This window comes from Piliocolobus tephrosceles, chromosome 1, assembly GCF_002776525.5.
Source record: "Piliocolobus tephrosceles isolate RC106 chromosome 1, ASM277652v3, whole genome shotgun sequence".
In the NCBI taxonomy this organism is placed as follows: Eukaryota; Metazoa; Chordata; class Mammalia; order Primates; family Cercopithecidae; genus Piliocolobus; species Piliocolobus tephrosceles.
In genome coordinates this window covers 116,274,917-116,298,381 of record NC_045434.1, presented here as the reverse complement: position 1 = coordinate 116,298,381, position 23,465 = coordinate 116,274,917, and the positions used below count along the sequence as shown (strand labels likewise).

Genomic DNA, 23,465 nt, shown 5'->3' with positions numbered 1-23,465 from the left:
AATATTTATGGGAATGTTTCTTATAATAGCTTAAAATGCATAAATTAGGTTTTAAATGTAATTACTTTTAAATATTAGAAGTAATATTTTATTTAGTGTTAAAGTTTTCTTATTTTCTGTGGTATCTTATTAACAGATTTTCTATGCCTTTCTTTTAATTGCAGTCATTTTTAACTTATTTTAACTTTCTGATAATTCTAATATTAAAGTCCTTAGATATTTACTGTCACAATTTACATTTTTGTTGACTCTCTTCATAATGACTAGATTTTTTGTCAGTAGTATAATTTTTGAAAGTGAGTGTTTATGTTAAGCTCTACCTAAAAGGAGGACAAAACTGTCTTAAGGTGCTCCCATTCTGCTGAGTACTGTATAGATATATATTGGGCCACCTTATTCTAATAGAACCAATTCATGTAAATGTCCAAATAATGTGAGATACAGGACAACTTTATTATTTTATCATTATTGTTGTTGTTGTTATTATTATTATTATTAACCAAGAGCCCAAACTACGATATTATGTTTTCTTTCTTCTTTTCCTGGTCACTAAAATATTTTCTAGACAACTTTTCTCACTTTGTAGTACTTGAAATACTCTACTTTTATATGGGAGTCTGAGTTACAATTCTCTATCCTGGCTAATCGGACCCAAGTATTTGCACTATTTTTGATTTTTAGTTCTTTAGAAAGCGCATTTCTCACACTATTTGTGCTATATTTGATATAAACCTAATTCAGATTTGGTAAAGTGTATTATTTGTTCATAACCATATTCTTCCTCATTGCCCTTTCTGGAAATAGTGCATGCCGGCTTTCCAGTGGTGTGAAATCTGGTCCTGGCCATACAATCTGATCTGATTAATGGAATGTGAACAGACATGTTGTACATTATGTCCAAGAAAACATTTTAAGTGTATTTGAGTGGTTGGACAACTTCTTCATCTTGAGTCCAAAATAAGATAATATATAGAAAGGTTAGAGAAGCTGCACCCGACCTCCTAAATATAAACAATAAATAAATGTTTGTTGCTATTATCCACAATCAACTTGGGATTTGATTTTGCCATAACAAATGTTGAATAATACACAGAGCAGCATGGCTTTCATTCTATCTTAATTCTTTATTCTCTTGTTACTGGTAAGACTAATACTATGCTTTTGTGACTACCTCTATATTTTCTTAAAAATCAGTCTTTTCTTTAGTTGTCTCAAATTTTTAAAAAATGTATGTTATATTTTCTCCATTTCCTGAGTTTCTAAATGAAGAATTACATGGCCTGTCAGGGACACAGTCATCAATAAGATCTCTCATTTATGAAACAATCATCAAAGAGTACTGTATTTTATTTTTCACTATCTCAAATATTTCTTTTCTGATTAATAAAAATATTATAAAGTTTTACATTATCCATATGGTATAGGGACCAAAAAAAAAAAAAAAAACCCTGAAAAAATACAACTAAACATTTTTCTGAACTTTTGAATCCTAATAGATTTAATACTGTTATATCTCATACACTCTGTGCTACCAAACTGGATAACTAATGCAGAGGACAAACACCATGATAATTTTCAAGGATGAAAAAATGGGAAGATCCTGGACCTACACATAACTTACAGTTTACAGACAACAATAATTATCTAAGGACATATTGAATGTTTCATTATATTAAACTATCCACAGAGGACATCTGTACCTAGGAAAGACGGATAAGATAGCCACAGATTTTTATTTTCACTAATTTAGTTATTGAAACTTTCATATTATTATTTGCTCAACTAATATTATTTATTCATTGTTTAAGTGGATACATTTTAAAAGCATAATAAATAAGTGGGAGTAATAGCTAGACTTGTGTTCTATAATATGCGATATAAGATTCAATGCATCAGAGTCACCTGGGATTTGTTTTAAAAATGTAGATTCTAGGACTGCAGTAGACACACAATCAGAGTTACTTTGCTGAGATACAATAATATTATTGTAATTGTTATATCTGATGTTACTAATGAAGGAGAACAACTGTAGATAATCTAACCTTCCAGAGAGTGGCGAATCTGTTCATGATTAGCTACTTATTTCCATTTGTCTTTTTCCCCCAACTCTTGGTCACCTTTGCTGAGAACACAGAAAGCAGCAGAAAGAAGCTTTTAGCAGACACATGTTGTTGAAGTAATAAAGTTGTATCCTGAAATACTCCAAATATAAGCATGATTTTCCCTACAGAATACTTGTCAAGTTCTGAAGCTAATGCAGGAAGCTAAGCAACAACAAACAAACAAAAACAAAATTAAAACTTCTGAAATGTAGAATGAAATCTCTGCCTTAGAAAACATGTTGAGGGGCCATGTTTACCCAAAACACATGATATATTCCCCATCAGGAGATTTGCTAAAGAGCGAAGTTGAGTATGAGAAAAACAAAAAAGTAAGCTAAAACTACTGAAGTACAGGGCCTTACCTCCTGTAATCTTTCAGGGCTTTGGTGACCCAGACATACTAAGCTTTTAATCAAAAAACTGAATGAACTATACCTGGGGATTAAGTGTGGCTCAGATACAAAAACTACAACCAAGTCCTAAATCAGCTAAATCCCTGAATGGTTTCAAAAATCAACTATTCATTGTATTGGCCTGATCAAGGAAATGGAAACCTCCTCTGGTTAAAGACAACATCAGCTGGGGCTTTTCAGTTTATTTTATTCATAATAGGTCATTAAGAAGATTTGATATTTGTGTAGATTAAATGTCCTGTAAAAAAAATACAGTAGAAACAGGGAATGTTGCTATTCATTTTATCAGAGAAAGAATTTAAGTATGACTCAAAAATTTATGGAAATAAGGAAAGGATGGGAGAAATAGAAAAGATGGGAAATTTCATGTTTTAAAGTATAATCTACATAAATTAATTAAATGGGTGTATAAAATTACAATTAAGAATCCAGAAAATAGGGTTAACAGCTAATTGGACATACATCAAAACACAGAATTTGTGATCTGGAAGACAGGTGAATGGAAAACAGTGAAACTGAAGGACAAAGAGGAAAAAGAATTGATACATTAACAGAATATAAAAGGTAGAGGACATGCTCACAACTTCTATTAATAACATAAATATAATTGGGAACTTAGGAGGACAGGAGAAAGTGAAGAAACAGCAATGTTTTTAATAAATATCAAAGTGCAATTCAGAGACTGTGTTCAGAGATCCAAATACCTCAGTATACAGTGGTAGGAGCTATTAAAAAGTTATTTCAGGCAGATAGAGAGGAAGAGGGATCCTTGGAGAGTTTTCATTTTTAGAACAGCTCCAGAAATGTTTCTCATCTAGCCTGGAAGCCCTGGCCTTTAGGCCAGGCCAGTAACCTTTGGTATGCAAATGCAGGCCATTAGAAACTGGGTCCCCCCAACATTGTGATTCCCACCATTGTCTTCTTGCACTTGCCCCCACATATGCCTAGCAGCATGGCCGCCCCATATATCCAATGTGTGTAGAACATCATGGTGCCCTGCATTTGCATATTAAAAGGCTGGGGTATGATGGCCAGTTTTTTCTGTGGGCTACGTGAATGACATGCCTGGTCAAACCAATGCCTTGAGCCCTATGCAAATCAGATACCTCTTCTTCCAGCCATCGCATAAAACTGGCTGGTATCCCCCAAAGGCTGGGTCTCCTCTTTTGGATTTGGAGCCCTCCTCTCTCTGTCTCTGTACAGAGAAGCTTCTTCCTTCTGCCTTCTTCCTTCTTTCTTGCCTATTAAACTCTCCACTCCTTAAAACCACTCTACATGTGTCCATATCATTTATTCCAATTCAACTTGAAATGAAGAACCTGGTGTTCCTCCATTCATTGGAGCCATATCAATACTACAAACAGGATAAATAAAAATATCATCATGAAATGATACAAAACCAAAGATAAAAACAAAACCTTACAAGTAGCAAGAATAGACTGGGCACAGTGGCTCATGCCTGTAATCCCAGCACTTTGGGAGGTCGAGGTGGGTGGATCATGAAATCAGGAGATCAAGACCATCCCAGCCAACATGGTGAAACCCTGTCTCTACTAAAAATACGAAAATGATCCAGGTGTGGTGGCGTGTGCCTGTAGTCCCAGCTACTCAGGAGGCTGAGGCAGGAGAATTTCTTGAACCTGGCAGAGGTTGTAGTGAGTCGAGATCACGCCACTGCACTCTAGCCTGGACGACAGAGCAAGACTCTATCTCAAAAATAAATAAATAAATAAATTCAAAAAATTTAAAAATAAATAAATAAATACAAATAAAAAATAAAAGTAGCAATAATAAATAAAACACATTTCTTTAAACACAGTAGCATTAAGATTGACAAGAGACTTCTCAACAGAAACATTGGAAAACTGAAAACACATCATTGCATTTAAAGTGCTGAAAAAGAATAATAGCCAACCTGCAATTCTATGCCTTAAATTCAAGGAAAATAATTGCGTTTTAGCAAACAAACCCTGAGAGATTATTCACTAGCAAAGTTTCATTACAAGAAATGCTAAAAATGAGTTCTTCAGTCAGATGGAAAATAATTTTGGTTGAAAAAGTTAAAAAAGATAAAAGGAAAGTATGAGAAGAGACATATCTTTCAAACAACCAAGAAAGAAAGAAAATGTGGCAGTACTGTCATAAGAAAAATATTAAAGCAAATAACATTATCTAGGAAGAATTGCATGTGAAAAAGCACAGGAATGCAAGCCCACTCCACCCTGCTGCTAAACCTTTGTCCTGCTCTCACAAACATATTGTAAAGATGTTGTAAGTGTTGTAAGTTCCTGTTTTTCTGTGGCATGGCAGGGTCACAGGACGCGTTTAAGTATTACTTGCAAACCTTGTTGTGAAACCTGTCGCAATATGATTAACTGCCTTTGTGTGAGACTGCTTTCCCGCCTCGGGTTTGCGAAAACAAGCCCTGCCCTGTCCTGCGAGCCCCTGATAAACGTCATCAGAGTTTCAAAATTAACGGAAATATCAGAAATGGCGGGAACCAATCATAATAAGCCGAATCGCCTTGTTCAAATACCAGCCAATCATATATCTAGTTTGTATAATGACTCTGTGCCTGTTTACCCCATACTATATAACACTGTCCTGAGCCCAGTTGGAGAGCTCTCTCGCTCCACACGTTTCACGGGTGTGCGTGAGGGTTCCAGGTTCGGACCTGTAATAAAGATCCTCGCTGCTTGGCTTTGACTCTGGACTCTGGTGGTCTTCTCCGGGGAATAAACGGTCTGGGCATAACACATGGTCAGTATTATCTTTAATACTTTTTTTTTGCATGGACTTTGTATACTTTTTAAAATTTATCTAAACATTTTGTAATAATTAGTTTAAATAAGTCATAAAATGCACAGATATATTTAATGGAGCACAAGTAAATTACAATATTTCACCCAACACAAATAAGTGATTTTTAATTAACATTTTGCAACTCCCTATACTCTCTCAGGATATCTCAATGACACATAAACTCCTGGCATACAGACCAAGTGACTAATGAATTTTAATAATTATTTGTAATCATTACATCATATTATTAGTAATCATTGAATCATATTACCCTCAGAAGCATAGCATTAAATTTAAGAATTCAAACACATTGATTCAACTGGGACAAAGTTTAAGAACTAAACAAATGAATCCATATGGATTTAGAAATCAGGATAGTGATTACCCTTGGAGAGAATTGTTGCAGAAGAAAATGGTTATAAGGGAGCTTTCAGAGTTCTGGTAAAAATCTGTTTTCTGATCTAGGAGATTGTCAAACAGACATTTTCAGTTTATAAAAGCTTAATATGCTTTACAAATATGAGTTTTACACATTCTTGTATATATGCAATATTTTAATAAATTTCACAGTAAACAATGCTTATAAAATATGTTGAGGGGAGAAAATATCACAAAACAATGCTTTACTAAATTTTTCATATTTTATACGTTTATAAAATATCTCAAGTGGACAAAATATCACAAAACAATGCTACTAAATTTGGCATATTTTCTGTGCATTGCAGATTAAGCAAAATTCTGTGCATTGTAAATTAAGCAAAATTCAATTACTTTTAATTACTGTTGATCTTTTCACCATTTCAAAAAAAATTAGAAAAGTTTTTAAAAATGTTTCAATATCTACAAGTTTGGATATAAGGAATTTGCATAAATTTGAAATACATAGTATCTAGGCCTCATAAAAATGAGAGCAGATGTAGTTATCCAGTTAATAATGTTAAATATTAAATTAAATTTTATGAGGATTTTAATAAATCTTCAGGTTGAATAAAAACAATTTCTAACTGGAAGCTAAAAAAAAAAAAGAGAGAGAGAAGGAAAGAAAGAATAAATGAAAATAAAGCCAATATCTGAAGGCAATAAATACATTTTAAAAATGGAAACCACGGGGATAATCATTCTCCTACAGCTCCCCCATGCTATTCATGTTAAATTAAATTTTGTATAAATTTTCTTCTATTAATCTGTTTTTTGTTAGTTGATTTTCAGAAAACCATCAAAGGGCAAAGAGGGTGTTTTTCTTTGACCTCTGCAGTTTTGGTGCTGTGAGCAGGATAATTAAAACTGCTCTAGTCTGCTGCAAGTCAAAATTAAGGAAATCCAGGACGCGACAAATTAACAGAAGAGAAAGAATCTTACCAGTCAGGATCCTGGTGGCTTTCTGTGTAATCTGGTTGAGTGAATGGTAAAAAAAAAAAAAAAAAAAAAAAAAAAAAAAAAATCCCTACTTGTCTTCTTTCCCTCTCTAAAATGTTGATTAATGGGAGAAAATCATTTACACAGGCTAGCTTCAGGTGCAGTGGCATAAATATTTATAATGTCTGATCTTTTTGCTCCTAGAAACAGTCTTTGTTTTTTCCTTTGTGACTGTCTTCCTGTGTCATTTTGTCATAAAAAGGGATACCATAGACCCTAATATGAAAATTAGACGAGGTTCCTCTCTAGCCTTGTTCATATCCTGGAGAGCTTTACTTGTGATCAAGTAAAAACACTCTTGGACTCACTATCTGGGGGATATAATTTTTGGTCACTTCTGGTGACTAGTCTGAAAAGATTGGAGACTCTGAAACATGTAAGATCTTAAGCCTCCCACTCTGTTTCAAATGTGCAAAGCCCTCAGGGGTATTTGTCTTAGTAATTTCTCTCCATAAAGGACTTTTGTTGTCTTAAATCTTGTTGCCTGGTTAATCTTAGGAAAACTAAATCCCAGGAGGACCTATTCAGTGTCCTAGATTCTATGACTGGGAGCCAGCATTCCTTTGTGGAATGCAAAACTCATTCTATGCGTAAACTCGACTCAACTATTTGTGGCTACAAGAGTATTTTGCTTTCTTAATCTACTTGTGGAAGTGAATTGTTTTGGGGGATGAGAGCCTGCATCTTTTGTTCCCAATAAAAAAACTGCTCCTTTTGTCCATTGTATTCTGAATTTGGAAAATTACTTTTAGGACTTCCTATGAAAAAGTCTTATTGGCTCAGGTCACTTACATAAGGAATAAATTGTGTTTTAATAAGGAAAATTTTTTAAAGAGCTCTTGTTCTAAACAGGCATCTTATTGGTACCTATGAATACATACAAAAGGGAAATAGCCTTAGAAATTCACTTGGCAAGACTTTTGAAAGAGAAAAAAGAAATCAAATTTAAACCTAAATCTTGAACTTCCTGCTTTGTAACCCCTGAATGATTTACAAAGAAGATACTCCAGCACGTAGTCTAGTGGTTAGGATTCCACAGTTTTACTACTGGAGCCTATGTTTGATTTTTGGTCAAGAAACCAGTCCTTTAAAGATATAAATCCTTTAACTCTGGGAGGAGTGGGGAAAGTGTATAAAAATTAGTTTGATATTTGTGTGACTTGCGTATTTTGTGAATCTATTTGTTATTGATCCTTTTCCCTTTCAAGAACAGCTATTTTTTGTTTGTTTGTTTTTGTTTTTGTTTTTGTCATACTGTTTTGTGAACTGAGAACTTGGTTTGGCTTACTTCCTGTTAGGGTAATGCAAGTTATCGTGTCTGCTTGTGTAGAGAGACAATCAAAAGCTTGAGGACTCCATTAAAAAAAAAAAAAAACAAAAAAACAAACAAACAAAAAAAAAAAACAAGATGGCCTGACAAAACATTAGTTGGATTTGCAGCTAGCCTACTGACTATTGCCAGTCTTAAGAAGTTAATCTAATTCTCCTTTTTCTCTTAGTTGTCTTTGGGGAGTGGGCCTAAATTTTGTGAGGACAGCTTTGCTATACCTATTTAAAGATGACTTACGAATTTTTGGTTAAGTCAAAAAGAGGCTTATTGGTTTCTGTTTTTATTTGAGAAGATTTGGTGGTTATTTGTTGGTTATTTTAATGAGCTTTAGGTTCAAAATTTGGCTTAATTAAAAGCTGATATTTAAGTTAAATATATTTTTAAAGACCTATTTGCTTTATCTCTTTTGGATTTTATTTCTTCCATGAATAATTTTTTTCCTTCAAATGAACCCCTTTTTTAAACATAGATGTTTCATTTCTTTGTTGTTTCCTTCCTTGTTGGCATAACTTTTGTTGAGAAAAATGTAAAACCTCATTGACCTTATCGGGAAGTTTAAAATCTCCTCAAATTGGTTTCTCTAATACTTACATTACAATTTATTTCTACTACACCTTCTTTTTTTGCTACCTTTGATACCTCATAAAGAAATCTAAAAGGGACTTCTAGAAGCACTGAAATCCCTTGAGGAACACAAAACAAAGTTGTCACACACCCTCTTTTGGGGGATGTTTCTGTCTTTCTCGCAAAGCCCTGAGATTCAGCGGCAGGTTCTCCTAAGGCCTAAAGGTCTGCTTTGTTTTGCACTGAGTTCCCTGATTTCTTGGACTTTGGGGGGTTACCAGGGATTACTTCATACTGTGAGAAAGAAATTGACCTGTTGGTTTGTAATGATTGTGAGTCACTGGAGAGAGGACTGCAGTTTTGGAGGTGACTGACAGTAGTTGCAGTGAATGATTATTACCACAGGATGGTGTTCATTTTTTGTGCATTTACATAACAAAAGCACAGTTTGGATACATGGGGGCTATAAGAAAACTCATCACTGAATTATAAGACTTCTATGGTTGATGGGATAATCACAAAGCAGGCTGATTGAAATTGCATTGTTCCCAGCCTTGGGAGAATGTTTGTACAGAGAAGGGCACTGTGGAAGCATTGCACAGCCCAGCCCCATGATATTTCTCTTGAGTGTTTTCTTCAGCTCTGGTTAATACAGGAGTTAGCACAAAAATTATTGATTTCTGTGGATCTAGCTGCTCTGCCCTGCAACTGCACATGCCTTTCATATATATAAATAGTAGGCCCTGGAAACTACAAATGCTTTGTTGGAATTATTCATTGAGGGGCTTTACCCTAAACTCAGTGGTCCAGTTGAAAATGGAGACTAAATTGGAAACTACTTATGGAACTAAAAATTGGTCTCTTTATGAAATCTTGTGTTTAATCTCTATTATTTCTGAATTATCTTGACATCAATTTTTAGTCTTTCTCTAAAACACACAAATTTATCCTTGAAATAGCTTAAATATTCTCTCTGTGCTTTGAGATGTAAATTTGTTACCCTCTTTTATCTGAAACTTGATAAAGGTTTTGGCCATGGGGGACAGATAGACCTTAACTTTTTTCATTTGCAGAGACATAGTTTAATCCAACTACCCTTTTAAATTTCTGAATTTTACCTGTCTCATGGAAAAATAAAATAAAATCAAAATTATGTACTATTTATGTTTGTCTTTACTTCCATGTATATATGTGTACATGCTTTTGTTTGTATTTTGTGTTTGTGATACCAAATTAATTTATAAATAAGTTAGTACTCATAAATTGAATAACCCAAATGCTTTTCAAGTTCAAGTGACTTTAGTAATATTTGACAAATAAAGCTAGTTTTAAAATTGTTGGTAAAATAAGTTAAAAATATCCTCAGAATTTTAGACATTTTTGCTTAGGTATACTGGTCAGACAAATTTATACTCTCCCTACTCTGTTTTTCTGTCATAAAACTGTTCCTTCTCTGATATTTTTGATACTTCATTTATTTATCTTTGAGCGTATGTCTTATCTTGAGCCTGTAGATTCTAATTTCTAGACATGTGGCCATGACAAGGCTTCCAGACATACATGTGTTTATAGTACCTGCACCAAGAGATACAGGGCAGTTCCAAGCTCAGCATTTACCAATCCTCCTGGCCCAGCTCTGCCTCTGGACCATGCTGGGGGACATTGATTCTTCAGGCATTGTGTCTTCAACCTCTTTCCTCTATTTTGGTTCTGTATCTAGTACATGACAATTAAAACTTATTAATTCCTAGATTTTTCACTGAAAATTGTGATTAAAATAGAGTTAAAATTACAATCAATAGATGTAACTAAAACTAATGGATATAAACAAACAATTTTGTATACAGGGTATATTAAAAAGTTAGGATATATTTTTATAAGGAAGATTATACAAAGGATGTAAAGTTTTAGCTTTTGTTAAAGGAAAATTAATTTTATCTAGATTAGAGGTTTCAAATTGCTGTTTCAGAGAAAGAAAAATAATGTAGATAGAACTAAATAGGTATAGAAAGTTAAAGGAAAAGAGTATTTCAAAATTTTGTGTTGTTAAACTGACTAACATTTAATACATTTATCATACAGATTTTAAAATTGAACCTTAACGTACACTAATGCAAAGTTAGAATTTGATTTTCTCTTTTGAACAAGATTTTTGTTTAATACTGACACAATAGTAAAGATTTATTTTGTTTAACTTTTGAGTAAAACTGTAAATAAAAAGCAAGAGAAAGAAAAAGGAGAAAAATAAATATAGAGTTTTGATTGCTAATGCTACCCCTATTAGGTCTATAATTATTTAGAAAACAATCTCCTCCTTATCAAAGAGTAAAGTTTTTTTGAAATATTTTCATTTTTACCTTTGCTATTATTTTATAATGATTTTATTTTGATCAAGTGTTTTACACCTTGAGCATATTTGACATACTGCCCAATATCAAATTTCACATTGTAAATTAAGTCTACTGACATCAAACTAACTTTTGGACCTTCCAAAAAGGACTTTGGAAGTCCAGGAAAAATATGTTATGTTTATTTGACATGCTAAATTATACAGCAAGCATATTCAATAAAGGAATTATGTTTAAATGCTTTTTGAGTCATATTTGTATAAATGTATTAACATGTATTACAAATTTATATGAGAGTCCTAAGTAGCTGATATGTTCAGAAATATGACATAGGTAAAAATTATGGCAGTTCTGTACAATTACTATAGGCCACAGAAGTTAACAAAATTCTGTTATCAATCACATCATTATTATAAACTCTTATGAGCTCTTTTGCTGTGACCATTCTCACATTCTCTGTGGTCTTGCTGCCCACAGTTCATTGCTTTCTTTTTAAGCTTCATCTAAAGCATCTTTGCAATGAACTATAATACAAATATTATATTTTCAAAAAAATTCCTTTAAAGGATAAAAAGGCTGACAGTTACTCTGAAATACAGACCTCTGTTGATGATTTTGGGATTCCTCAATTAAACTATGTAAGAATTTCAAAAATTCCAATGGAGAGTAAAAAAGGGACTCATAAATTTGGTCATCTAACATCAAGCAGAACACATATTAATTACATGCGAGTGAACTGGTAGAAGACTGAAATAATTTCTTATTTTACTTTGATTTGAAACAGTGCTGATTTGTTTGTTTCTCAGTAAAGAAAACTTTTTCTTAAAAAGCTATTTATAGCTTACAGCAGTTGGGTAAAGTATGCTTTTGTGAACATAATTGAAACATTTATCTTTCTCTCTACATAATCCCCCCAGAATTGAGCAATTATTAATGAGTGATCTTATTTTATAGCAATATAGTTATTTGCATAAGTTCAGTAAGAATCTGTACACTTTTGTGGCAAGATACAATTGAAATCACGAGTTACTTTACTGAGACTTTAACTGAAATGACACATTTTCTGATATGATCATATTGCTTTGAGTAATTGAGTTTGACTTTCATGGAACCAATAGAAAGACTCTTGGAAAAACTTGTCTGGTACCTTGTTGATATGGTTCCCTTACCAGATTACTGACCTTGCAGTAAGTAAACAATGTCACTTTCTCACAGACCTCAAGATATTTTGGGGGCCTCAAGAAGAGAGGAATTCACCCAATTTATATAAGCATCATACATACAGTCTTTGTCTTGGCTCTTAAGCCTCAGGAGAATTTTGAAAATCAAATCTGAAATTTCTTATGAAAAATTTCAGTAAATTCAACTTGAAAAGTACCTATATGACCAATCACTATTTTTGCTGAATTTTATTCAAATAATAAGCCCAAGTATAATAAGATTAAAATACATTTTGCAAATAAATTGCTCTCACCATGATTTATCTTTAATAGAGGTGGGGAATTGAAGAGAAAAACAATATTTCATGAAGAAAACCTGTAGTATGACCACTATTAGATTCTGACCCTGCCCATTTGTTTTTGAGATTTTTTATCATCTGGATTGAATCTTAAACTTTTAATTCCCTGAAATATATGACTATGACTCTCCAGACCCACACCTCCAATTATTTTTCCCACTCTTTTCATTTAAAATTACTAGAAATTAAAAATGTGCTTTTCTTAAGATTCTACAAACTGAAGCTAGAAAACTTGATATAAACGTTGAGAGAAATCACGATAGCAACTTCTATATGAAGAGTCTGTTGATGTATGAACAACTTAGAAAGTTCACCAGAATACCTGATTTGAACCAGAATCCAGAAGTCTGGCAGATTACTCCTTCCTGCTCACTCTAAGAGAAGATGCCTCAAAGACTCCCCAAAAAACTGATTTATACACTACTCCAAACATTAGCCTTTGTTTTTCTTCTATTTCCATAGAGATTCTTTTTATTAAAAATCTGTTTTTCTGGATTATATTTAGGGTCCTACTTTTGAGATCTTATCTGCCATTTTATTTCCTGAGGAGACACAATTGCTTAATTGGACTGGCTTATTCCCAGGAATGGGAGTCATTTAACCACATCCTTTGTCATTCAGATATTTACTTCACTTTTCTCCCCACAGACATGAATTCAGCTTTTAATGTATTAAAAAAGATAATTGAAATCTGCAGAGGAACAAGGAGAAGCTGATTTTCTATTAAAAAATCAAAACAAAACAATCTGCAGATTGGAAAGGCACAACTTTAGTGTAAGTGAAAGTCTACTCTCTGATGAACAGAGGTAGAGTATGGCTTAAATAAGGAAAGTTCTTGCCCAGGTTCTTAATCAGGTCATTTATGCAAATGAAAGAATCAAACTTGTTCAGTTCTGATTGGTCAATTAATTTTGAGCCCTGATTATATGGTTTTCATACCCAAACGAGAAGTCTATGTCAGATGTTTCTTTCAAACGGCCAGTGGATTGTTGAGGAGACTCAGGTCACAGTTGATCTTGGCACCAACAATAGGAACTGGTTTGATTTGATTGTAGAAAAGGAGGTTCAATGACACTTTCGCAACATTCCTTCGAGAACACCTAGTGCATGACCCCTCTCTCACCCAGCCATGGATGTTTGGTTATTTTTTAAGTTTGAGCACCACAGTTAGCTATTTTGTCTGTCAACTTGGGTCAAACTTTCACAAGTGAAATTTCTAGGGAAGTTTTAGAAAGGAAAAATGTTGGGGCTCAGAAAGCAACACCACAAAGACTAGCTCTTTGATATGATTAGAGGTTTTAAAAGCTGCCTAACACTCAAGGTCCCTCTAACCTTCTCTGTGGCCAGGGAGGCAATCACACAGAGGGGGAATCACTCTGGCATTTGCTAATCTGACTATGGAAACTTCCTTTCAAAAACAACACAATTACCTTTTATCACCTCCCTCAAATCTCATTGTCTATCACAGAAAAAAGACTGAGGGGCCAGGCGTGGTGGCTCATGCCTGTAAGCCTATTACCCAAAAGGGGCCCAGATCCAGATCCCAAGAGAGGGTTCTTGGATTTGGCACAAGAAAGAAATTGGGCCCAGTCCAAAGAATAAAGTGAGGGCAAGTTTATAAAATAATAATAAAAAAAAAAAAAAAACATAGAATGGCTACTACATAGAGCAGCAATGAAGACTGCTAATTGGCTATTTTTAATGGTTATTTCTTAATTATGTGCTAAACAAGTGCTACACATTGTTTATGAGTTTTCTGGAAAAGTTGTGGGCAATTCCCAGAACTGAGGATTCTTCCCCGTTTTAGACTATATAGCATAACTTCTGGACATTGCCAGGCCATTTGTAAACTGTCATGTCACTGGTGGCACTGTCTTTTAGGATATTAACATATTATAACTAGCAAATAATGAGCAGTGAGGATGAGCAGAGGTCACTTTCATCACCACCATCACCATCTTGGTTTTGGTGGGTTTTGATCAGCTTCTTTAGTGCATTCTGTTTTATCAACAGGATCTTTATGACCATACCTTGTGCTGACCTGCTATCTTATAATGTGACTAGCAATGCCTAACCTGCTAGGAATGCAGCCCAGTAGGTCTCAGTCTTATTTTATCCATCCCCTATTCAAGAAAAGTTGCTCTGGTTCAAACGCCCCTGAAAATCTCAGCACTTTGGGAGGATTGTGGTGAGCAGATCACTTGAGTCCAGGAGTTTCAGACTAGCCTGGGCAACACGATGAAACTCCGTTTCTACAAAGCAAAATAAAACAAAAACAAAAATTAATGGGGCATGATGGTATGTACCTGTAGTCTTAGGTACTCAGGAGGCTGAGGCAGGAGGATTGCTTGAGCATGGAGGTAGAGGCTGGAGTGAGACATGATTGTGACATTGCACTGCAGCCTGGATGACAGAGTGGACTCTGTCTCAAAAAAGAAACAAAGTATACTGACGAATGCAACCACACCTGAAAGTACCTTTAAACAAAACAATGCCTGTCTCTCATTCAAATTCCAGTAAGAATCATTTACAAGTTAATTTCTGTCTCTTCACTTATCCTAATGATCATTTGCTGGCCCTCAAAAGAATTTCCTCCATTCCCATATAAGCTTCTGTTTCCCATTGGGTTATTGGATAATCATTCTCCTGTGATTTCCTCATGCTACACACATTAAAATACATTTTGTATGTCTTTTTTTATGTGTTAAAAAATGGAGACAAAGCATTACCATGACAAGATCAATGTCCCTACCTTCAGTGTCAAAAATAAATATGAGAATGGATTAGCAACACATGAAACATGAATATAAACCACCTGAAACAAATATTCAACAAGAGGATAAATGAGACATGAAACACCCTGACCTTAGCCTCAGAAATAGAGACAATAATTGAGAAGATTATGCTTTGTGATCTACTGTGACAAATTCAATTGACAGATTTCTAAAGAATTGACATGGAGCAGAAACAAAACTTCTGCTACTACAAGGATAATGAAAACTTTAGATATGACATTTTAAATTGAATGACCATTTTATACCTTAAAACCAGTTAGGAGTGCTTGAATTTATAGTGTATAATATTGTAAAAAATCTAAAAGCATAGTTGCAATTAATCAATACAGGAAGAGTTTTATGTAAAAACACCTGTTGAATATGTGTGTTATAAACATTTTTTTAAGATACCATTGATTCATATTTAAATTTTGACTGTAACAATGATTTTTAATATTTAATGCAATAAAATCTTATAAAGAAAAGAGACTAAAAGAGAAAGGTATTTCTGCTTATTAATATTCAAATAACATACTTTTATTCACCCAACTTATTTTTTTCCTTTTTCAAAAGTGACTGCAAGATTCAATTATCTTATGCATAGGAAAAAATATCATATTACATGTATTTTATCTGAAATTCATGCTGATCTATTGAAGCCTAGAATGAGTAGTACTTAAATGTAAGAATTGTTGAGAGAATTATGAAATTCATTTGAGTGTGGAACAATTTCAAAAAATGTGAATTGTGAGGCAAAGTCAAAATCTATCTTAATGCTTAAGTATGTCAGTAGGTACATGGTAAATTTAATCTAATTGACACGTCCTAGGAACAGAAACACAGAAATGAACAAAAGTAAAAATGGGAATATGTATTCAATTTCTTCCATTCACCATATTACATTGGACACATAAAAAGAAACATAAATTCAATTCAATTTGATAAATCCTATAATAACCATAAGATTATGTTGTGAAGGAAGCCTAGGAAAGTAAAATATTCTGTCACATAAAGTAGGAGACTTATAAAAGAGTTATACATAGTACAAGAGGAGGGTGCACTTCAGCAGGAGTGTATTACAAGTAGAGGGCATACAGTATGAAAAGGTGTGGGGGGAATTTCCAGATTGACCAAAACATACCGGCATATTGAGGTGAGTAGCAAGATAAGAGAAAAGCCTAAACATGCGCAATTACAATAAGAATCTTGCTTGTTCTGAAAATAAAATTAAAATACAGCATTTTATTCTGAAAAATGAAGCAATCCATAAAATAATTTTAATCAACAGATAAAAAATAGTTTGTACTTTAAAGGAATTATCCTTGGGGGAGCCTGAAAAATCTGTGTTGGAACCAGGTGCAGAGACTCATGCCTGTAATCCCAGCACTTTGGGAGCCCACAGCATGTGGATCTCTTGAGGTCAGGAATTCAAGACCAGCCTGGTCAAAATGATGAAACCCTGTATCTGCTAAGAGTACAAAAATTAGCTTCATGTGGTTGCATGCCTATAATCCCAGCGACTCCAGAGGCTGAGGAACAAGAATTGCTGGAACTTGGGAGATGGAGGTTGTGGCGAGCTGCGATCACGCCATTGCACTCCAGTCTCGGTGACAGAGCAAGGCCCTGTGTGAAAAGAAAAAAAAAAATTGTGTTGGAATGTTTTGGTATAGCAGAAATACTATATATAATCCAAGAGTCTAGAATATTCAAGGTATACAATTAGTAGTAATTAAAGATGTATAAAATGCCTTTAAAAATCCTCTTATTCCTGGATAATAGGAAAATTAAACAAAATTGTATAATTCATTAAGGAGAACATTCCCAGCTGAATATATACAATTATAAGCATGTCTCAAATCATTTGATGCTTGTGTTTTTTTCTTCCATTATTAGAAAAACTTTATGGCAGAAATTATTCAAAATTATCTAACGATAATTGGAATAGTTTATTTTCTATTTATTTTTTAAATTTATTATTATTATTATTGAGATGGAGTCTCTCTCTGTGTCCCAGGCTGGAGTGCAATGGTGCAGTCTTGGCTCATTGCAACCTCCACCTCCCGGGTTCAAGTGATTCTCCTGCCTCAGCCTCCTGAGTAGCTGGAACTACAGGCACATGCCACCATACCTGGCTAATTTTTTTTAGTAGAGACAGAGTTTCACCATGTTAGCCAAGATCATATTTTCTATATTTTAAATAAGGTAACTAAATTTTGACATATATAATTGTAATTATTTGTAGGCATTTCATACATCTTGAGTTACTGTTTATCATGTATCTGGAACATTTAGACACTTCGAATAAAATAAACAAAGAGAAAGGGTCTCTGTCCTCAAAATATTTAAAGTCATGTATTAATGATAAAGGGAACAAGTCAAAAATTCTATAGCTGAAGGCTTTGGAGGATAATGACTAATTTTTGTTTATTGATGATGCCATCTAGGGAGATGGGCTGTAGAACTAAAGACTGGTGGATTGAAACTGGTTCATCTGCTTGGACAAACAGGGGCAAATGGTTTCTTGGACATAAGAGGTCAAATAGTTACTTCAAGGCATATATTCTGGTGAACGCTTCATTTTTTGGTTTGAAGATTAGTTGCCTAAAAAAGAGTAACTCATGAGTTTACAAAAATTATATAAGATATTAACAAATAAGTAAAAGAAGGTTTATAATTTATGCAGGTAATTATTTTCAATAAGACTGACTGAATAAAAGAATCAAACTTGTTGTAAAATAATAGATCACAATGCTAAATGTAATTCTCAGAGTATCCACTATAAAGGAAATAATACAATGAGAAAATAGTCAGCATTTAAACAACGTCAGTACGTTTCATTCAAAACACAGTATATATGATACTATATACAAATAGGGAAGACCCAGTGCTCAGGCCAGAGAGGAGATAAAGTGCTTTTGAGTGAATTGACTGAGAATTACAATGGTTTTACAATTTAGGTACAGTAAAATTTCAAAAAATAATATTGCATTACATTACAGTTTGCAGTATTTGGATTCTTGGAAAACTAACTTATATCCATGCATGATATATCCATGCATGATGTATATATCCATGCATGATATATAAGCAACTTCATGTACATTTTCAATTTGGAATTCAAATCCTAACATTCTTTCATTCCCTACACTAACATTCAAAATAGCAAATGAGCCAACGGCGAAAATCATTAGTTTTACTGACTCCATGTTAGAACTTTTTTGTGGGAAGAAAAGCCAGTTTGTATTGTGTTTAGTCATATCCTGGGGCAAAGGTTAAAAACGAGAGAAACAAAAATCTGAGTTAGAAACTTGGATCTGTTTAATCAGAGAGAAGTAAGTTGGGAATGTTTAATTCTAATGTACCCATATGATTTGTCTGTCATTATTCCTGAGTAGCATCGTTCTGTCTTCCTTCAAGCAATGTTTTCTGTAAAAGGAGAGGTGTGATATGACTGTAAAAAAAAGAGGGGGTTTCAGTATTTAAAAATAGATATATTTTAATTTTGGACTATCATATTTAAATTAAATAATAAAGTCTAGACAGGCAAAGAGAACACTACTAGTCTGGGCAACAAAGTGAGACTCTGTCTCTAATAAACATTTTTAAAAAAATAATCTGGTCTAGTTGTGCATACCTGTAGTAAGGAGGCTGAGGTAGGAGAATCACTTGAGTCTGGAAAGTCAAGGCTGGCACTCCAGCTAGGGCAACAAAATGAGACCCTGCCTCAAAAACAAAAAAAAAAAAAAAAAAGAGAGAGAGGGAGAACACTTTCCACTCCAAACACAGTTGTATTTATTAGAAAATTGGTGAGCTATATCTCTATGTAGTAAAATCCCTGACTTCATAGTTTTATCTCCTCTCCAGCAAGGTTTCAGGTGGTTCACACCTTCTAAAACTGTAGAAGTTCAATATATCTGTCCATTTGGCTACCTACTGGATATTTATAAATGCCATGTTTACTAAAGCCACTGCCTCTAGTTTGAACTTGGTAATCCTACTAGAATTTCCAGTGTTTTAACAGCCGCGAGAACTTCTCTTTAGTGTTATAAATTATTTTTAATTTGAGACAATAAAACATTGTTTTAAATTTTAATTCTTTTTTCTTATAATGAATTAATTATTTTTTCTTATACTTATCCTTTAAAAACTCAAGTATTGTGATAAGTACTGCTGAGATTGAGTCAAAAATATTTAAGTGACGGCATTTTAGTTTTCATTCAAAATACATGTTTTGCTAATCAATTCATATGTGTTGAATAATTTTTCTCCAGGTTTATTGAGGTATAATTGACAAATAAAAATTGTGTATACACTCAAATTGTACAACTGATGGTTTGATGTCTATGTTTTTCAGTGATTGATTCTATCCACAGTGCATCCCGATATATAATCAACAATATTTTAATTTTGATTAATTAATATTATTGTATACATTCGCCTTCTGCTAAAGTGTAACTATGGTTTTTACTTGTAATACAGTAAGTCCTATTAATTACTCCCTGAGCTCTATTTTGAGTTTTATTCACATTTTGATAATTTTTAATTATTTATATATTTTTCAATATGTGAAGAATCAGTATGAATCCAAAAGTCAGGGTTTTATACAAAGGTTTATTCAGAGGAGCATCACTCCTCCCTAATGCTTTCTTTACTATTTACATTTACTTATTCTCGCCCACACCCTGCAGATAGGCAAACTCATCAGCTTTTGCTAATTCCTTCAGATGTGTTTGTTTGCTTTTTTGTTCATTTTCCTAAAGGAGTAAATATATGCAGTTGCTCCTATTTCCTTTTTCTTTTATGAAAGGGAACACACATTTGGTACTCTTCCTTTTTGCTTTCTCCTTTTTGCACTGAAACATACATTGTGGGTTTTACTTCATGTTAGTTTGTAGGGGTCATTTTCATTGTGTTTTATAGTTGCAAATAATTCTATTGTATGTCTCTATCATACTTTATTTGACTACTCTTCCATGTATGAATATTCCTATTGTTTCAAATATTTTTGCAATAGTAAAATGCTGTAATGAATAATTGGGATAGATATATGTTCATATTGCTGAAAAACATTCCAGCTACTACGTAGGTATTGGACAGCTCAGTCAAAATTAAGTAAAAATGTAATTTTGTAAGATAATGTCAAATTTACTTCCAGAAGGCTTTGATCAGTTTGCATTCTTCGCAACAGTGTCTCATATTGTCTGCTTCTCTATAATCTTGGCCAGAGAACATGTTGCCATGAATATATATTTAACTTATATATTTATACATGTATATTATATACTTAATTTTCACCACTATGTTATGTGAGGTACTGACAATGCCCTGGATTTTATTGTTGTCCTGAGATCTTTTTTAACTTTGAAATTATTTGGCTAGAGAGACATAACCCATGTGTCCTCTACAGTTCCTCTAAAATCTATTTAGAAACAAAAATATTTGCTTTTTAGTTCACTCTTTCTGTGTATACCTTACTACAGGTGGTAAAAATAAGTAAATGACTTTTCAACACTCAGTCTGAGAATCTCCTTAGCAATATTAACAAATTTTTTGAGTACATATTCAATCTTCCACAAGGTAATGTAGACTTCGAAATTTTCTATTATACGGCATCTTTTCTCAAGCCTCCAATAGCAATTTGTTTGTCAGCCTCCTATACTTCACTCATAATTTCAGCTTCCATTCATAGTATCTTTGCTATGCTTCCAGCTTTCAAACACTGCCTGGTCCCAAAGTTAATGGACATATTTTAGATTTGTGAAATACCAGCACCTCATTCCTGAAAGGAATAACCGTATCAACCAAAATTCAATCAAGGAGGCAAAACCACTATGATTTAAGAACAACTAATTTACAACAAGGAACTAGACCTTAAACAATCATGGAGAAAGGTGAGGAGTGGATAACTAAAAGGGGAATTTGGAAGATTAGAGAGTGAGAGGTCAACAAACAATCCATCTGAGAAGTCATACACCTCCAGACACCAAAGGACCATAGAGAAGGAACTGTTGAAAAGTGTATACGAGGCCGGGCGCGGTGGCTCAAGCCTGTAATCCCAGCACTTTGGGAGGCCGAGACGGGCGGATCACGAGGTCAGGAGATCGAGACCATCCTGGCTAACACAGTGAAACCCCGCCTCTACTAAAAAATGCAAAAAACTAGCCGGGCGAGGTGGCGGGCGCCTGTAGTCCCAGCTACTCGTGAGGCTGAGGCAGGAGAATGGCGCAAACTCGGGAGGCGGAGCTTGCAGTGAGCTGAGATCCGGCCACTGAACTCCAGCCTGGGTGACAGAGCGAGACTCCGTCTCAAAAAAAAAAAAAAAAAAAGAAAGAAAGAAAAGTGTATACGAAACTTTTACTACTGTGAGGCCACAACATGTTGTTTGATGATGAGCTTAAGACTCTTATTGGTCCTCCTATTGGTCAACAGATAAAGCTGTTAAAAAGAGGAGCTAGGTGCAGAACCGAGCACAGATGACAAGCTGGAACTTCAAACATCTTTGTGTCTTATGTTATCACATTTAACCATGACAACATTTCGAATATAATGGCTGCTGCTTCACTTCTACTCTCCTAATCTCAAATAAATTATTATTTTGGCCAACTCTAGACTGAAACTGCAGAGAAAAGGAGATAGTCAGAAACATGATTCAAAGTTTAATGTGGTTGGACATTGTATAATCCATTACTATAAAATGGAGAGGCACTTAGAAGTTTCCTTCTAAATTTTGCACTGCGAAAATGTTGTTTTTCTTTTCAATATTATACTTGGTTTCCATGCAGGTACAACAAGTCAAGTGAAGGAAATAAAAGATTAAAAGGATGAAAAAATAAATGAAAAATTACATTATTTGCAGATTTTATTTTTGTGGAAATAGGAAAATTTGAAATCTTCCAGTAACTATTATTTAATTTTGAGACATTGAAAAAAATCAAAAAAATTTTTGATATAATACAAATAAATGAATATAAAATTTAAATAATTCTACAATCTGTGAAGCCATCAAAGACAAAACTTACTGGGCAAAATATAACAAAACATTTTTAACACTGAAAATTACAATTAATTACTGAGATAAATTTTTAAAAGCTAAGTAAATAGAGAATGCATATTATCCACTTTTTTTTAAGTGACAATGTACATATTTTCTCTAATTTATCTAAGAATTGAAGGTAATTCCAACACAAATTATAAGTGAGTTTCAGGTAAAAATTTTTCAGCACATTTTAAAATTTATATTAAAATGCAAAGCAGAAAGAAAAGCTAAGTAACTTAAAAAATGAATTCCAGAAGATTTTCACTAACTGTATTAACACTTAATTTAAAGGTACAATTATCTAACTATCAGAAAAAACAGAAAAAATGAAATTGAAAACAATGTCCAGAAATAGTCCAACGGGTAGAGTAATTTGATTTGTGACAAAGGTGACACTCAGTGCATTAAAAAAAAAAAAAAATAGCTTTTTAAATAAATGATTCCGGGAAAGTGGATATCCTTCAGGGAAAAAGTAAATTTTGATGTTTAATATGCATCATACAGAAAAATATTTCAGATGGCAACAAAGACTTTCTATAGTTGACCAAACTTCAGTAAGATTCTTCTGAAGAAACAGCCTAAACATATTCTTTGTCTTTCCTTTTCTATGCCTGGCCAAGTCTTAGCAAAGAATTCTGCTAAGTCAACCTCTTCATTCTTGATATGTGAGCACTCTTAGTATCAGAACAAATTCCTCCTTTGATACCTGATCACCTTGTCCTGCCTTCAATAAGAGTCCTGTTTAGTCAGTTTAGCAAGAATCCCCCTAACAACTGAGGTCACCTCTCAGCAATTTTTCTTTTTTTTTTTTTTTTTTTTTTTTTTTTATTATACCTTAAGTTCTAGGGTACATGTGCATAACGTGCAGGTTTGTTACATATGTATACATGTGCCATGTTGGTGTGCTGCACCCATCAATTCGTCAGCACCCATCAATTCATCATTTATATCAGGTATAACTCCCTAGTGCAATCCCTCCCCCCACCCCCCTCCCCATGATAGGCCCCATTGTGTGATGTTCCCCTTCCCGAGTCCAAGTGAGCTCATTGTTCAGTTCCCACCTATGAGTGAGAACATGCGGTGTTTGGTTTTCTCTTCTTGTGATAGTTTGCTAAGAATGATGGTTTCCAGCTGCATCCATGTCCCTACAAAGGACGCAAA

The 23,465-nt window shown here is 33.8% G+C and overlaps 1 long non-coding RNA gene across 1 annotated transcript in view; it reads left to right on the top strand.

Moving 5' to 3' along the window:
- The first annotated feature begins 5,121 nt into the window (after positions 1 to 5,121).
- LOC111525484 overlaps positions 5,122 to 23,465 on the top strand; it is a 273,665-nt gene continuing 255,321 nt past the window's right edge. Inside the window, exon 1 of the long non-coding RNA XR_002726119.1 lies at positions 5,122 to 5,275. This is a non-coding gene — a long non-coding RNA (uncharacterized LOC111525484). The remainder of the gene's footprint in view (positions 5,276 to 23,465) is intronic.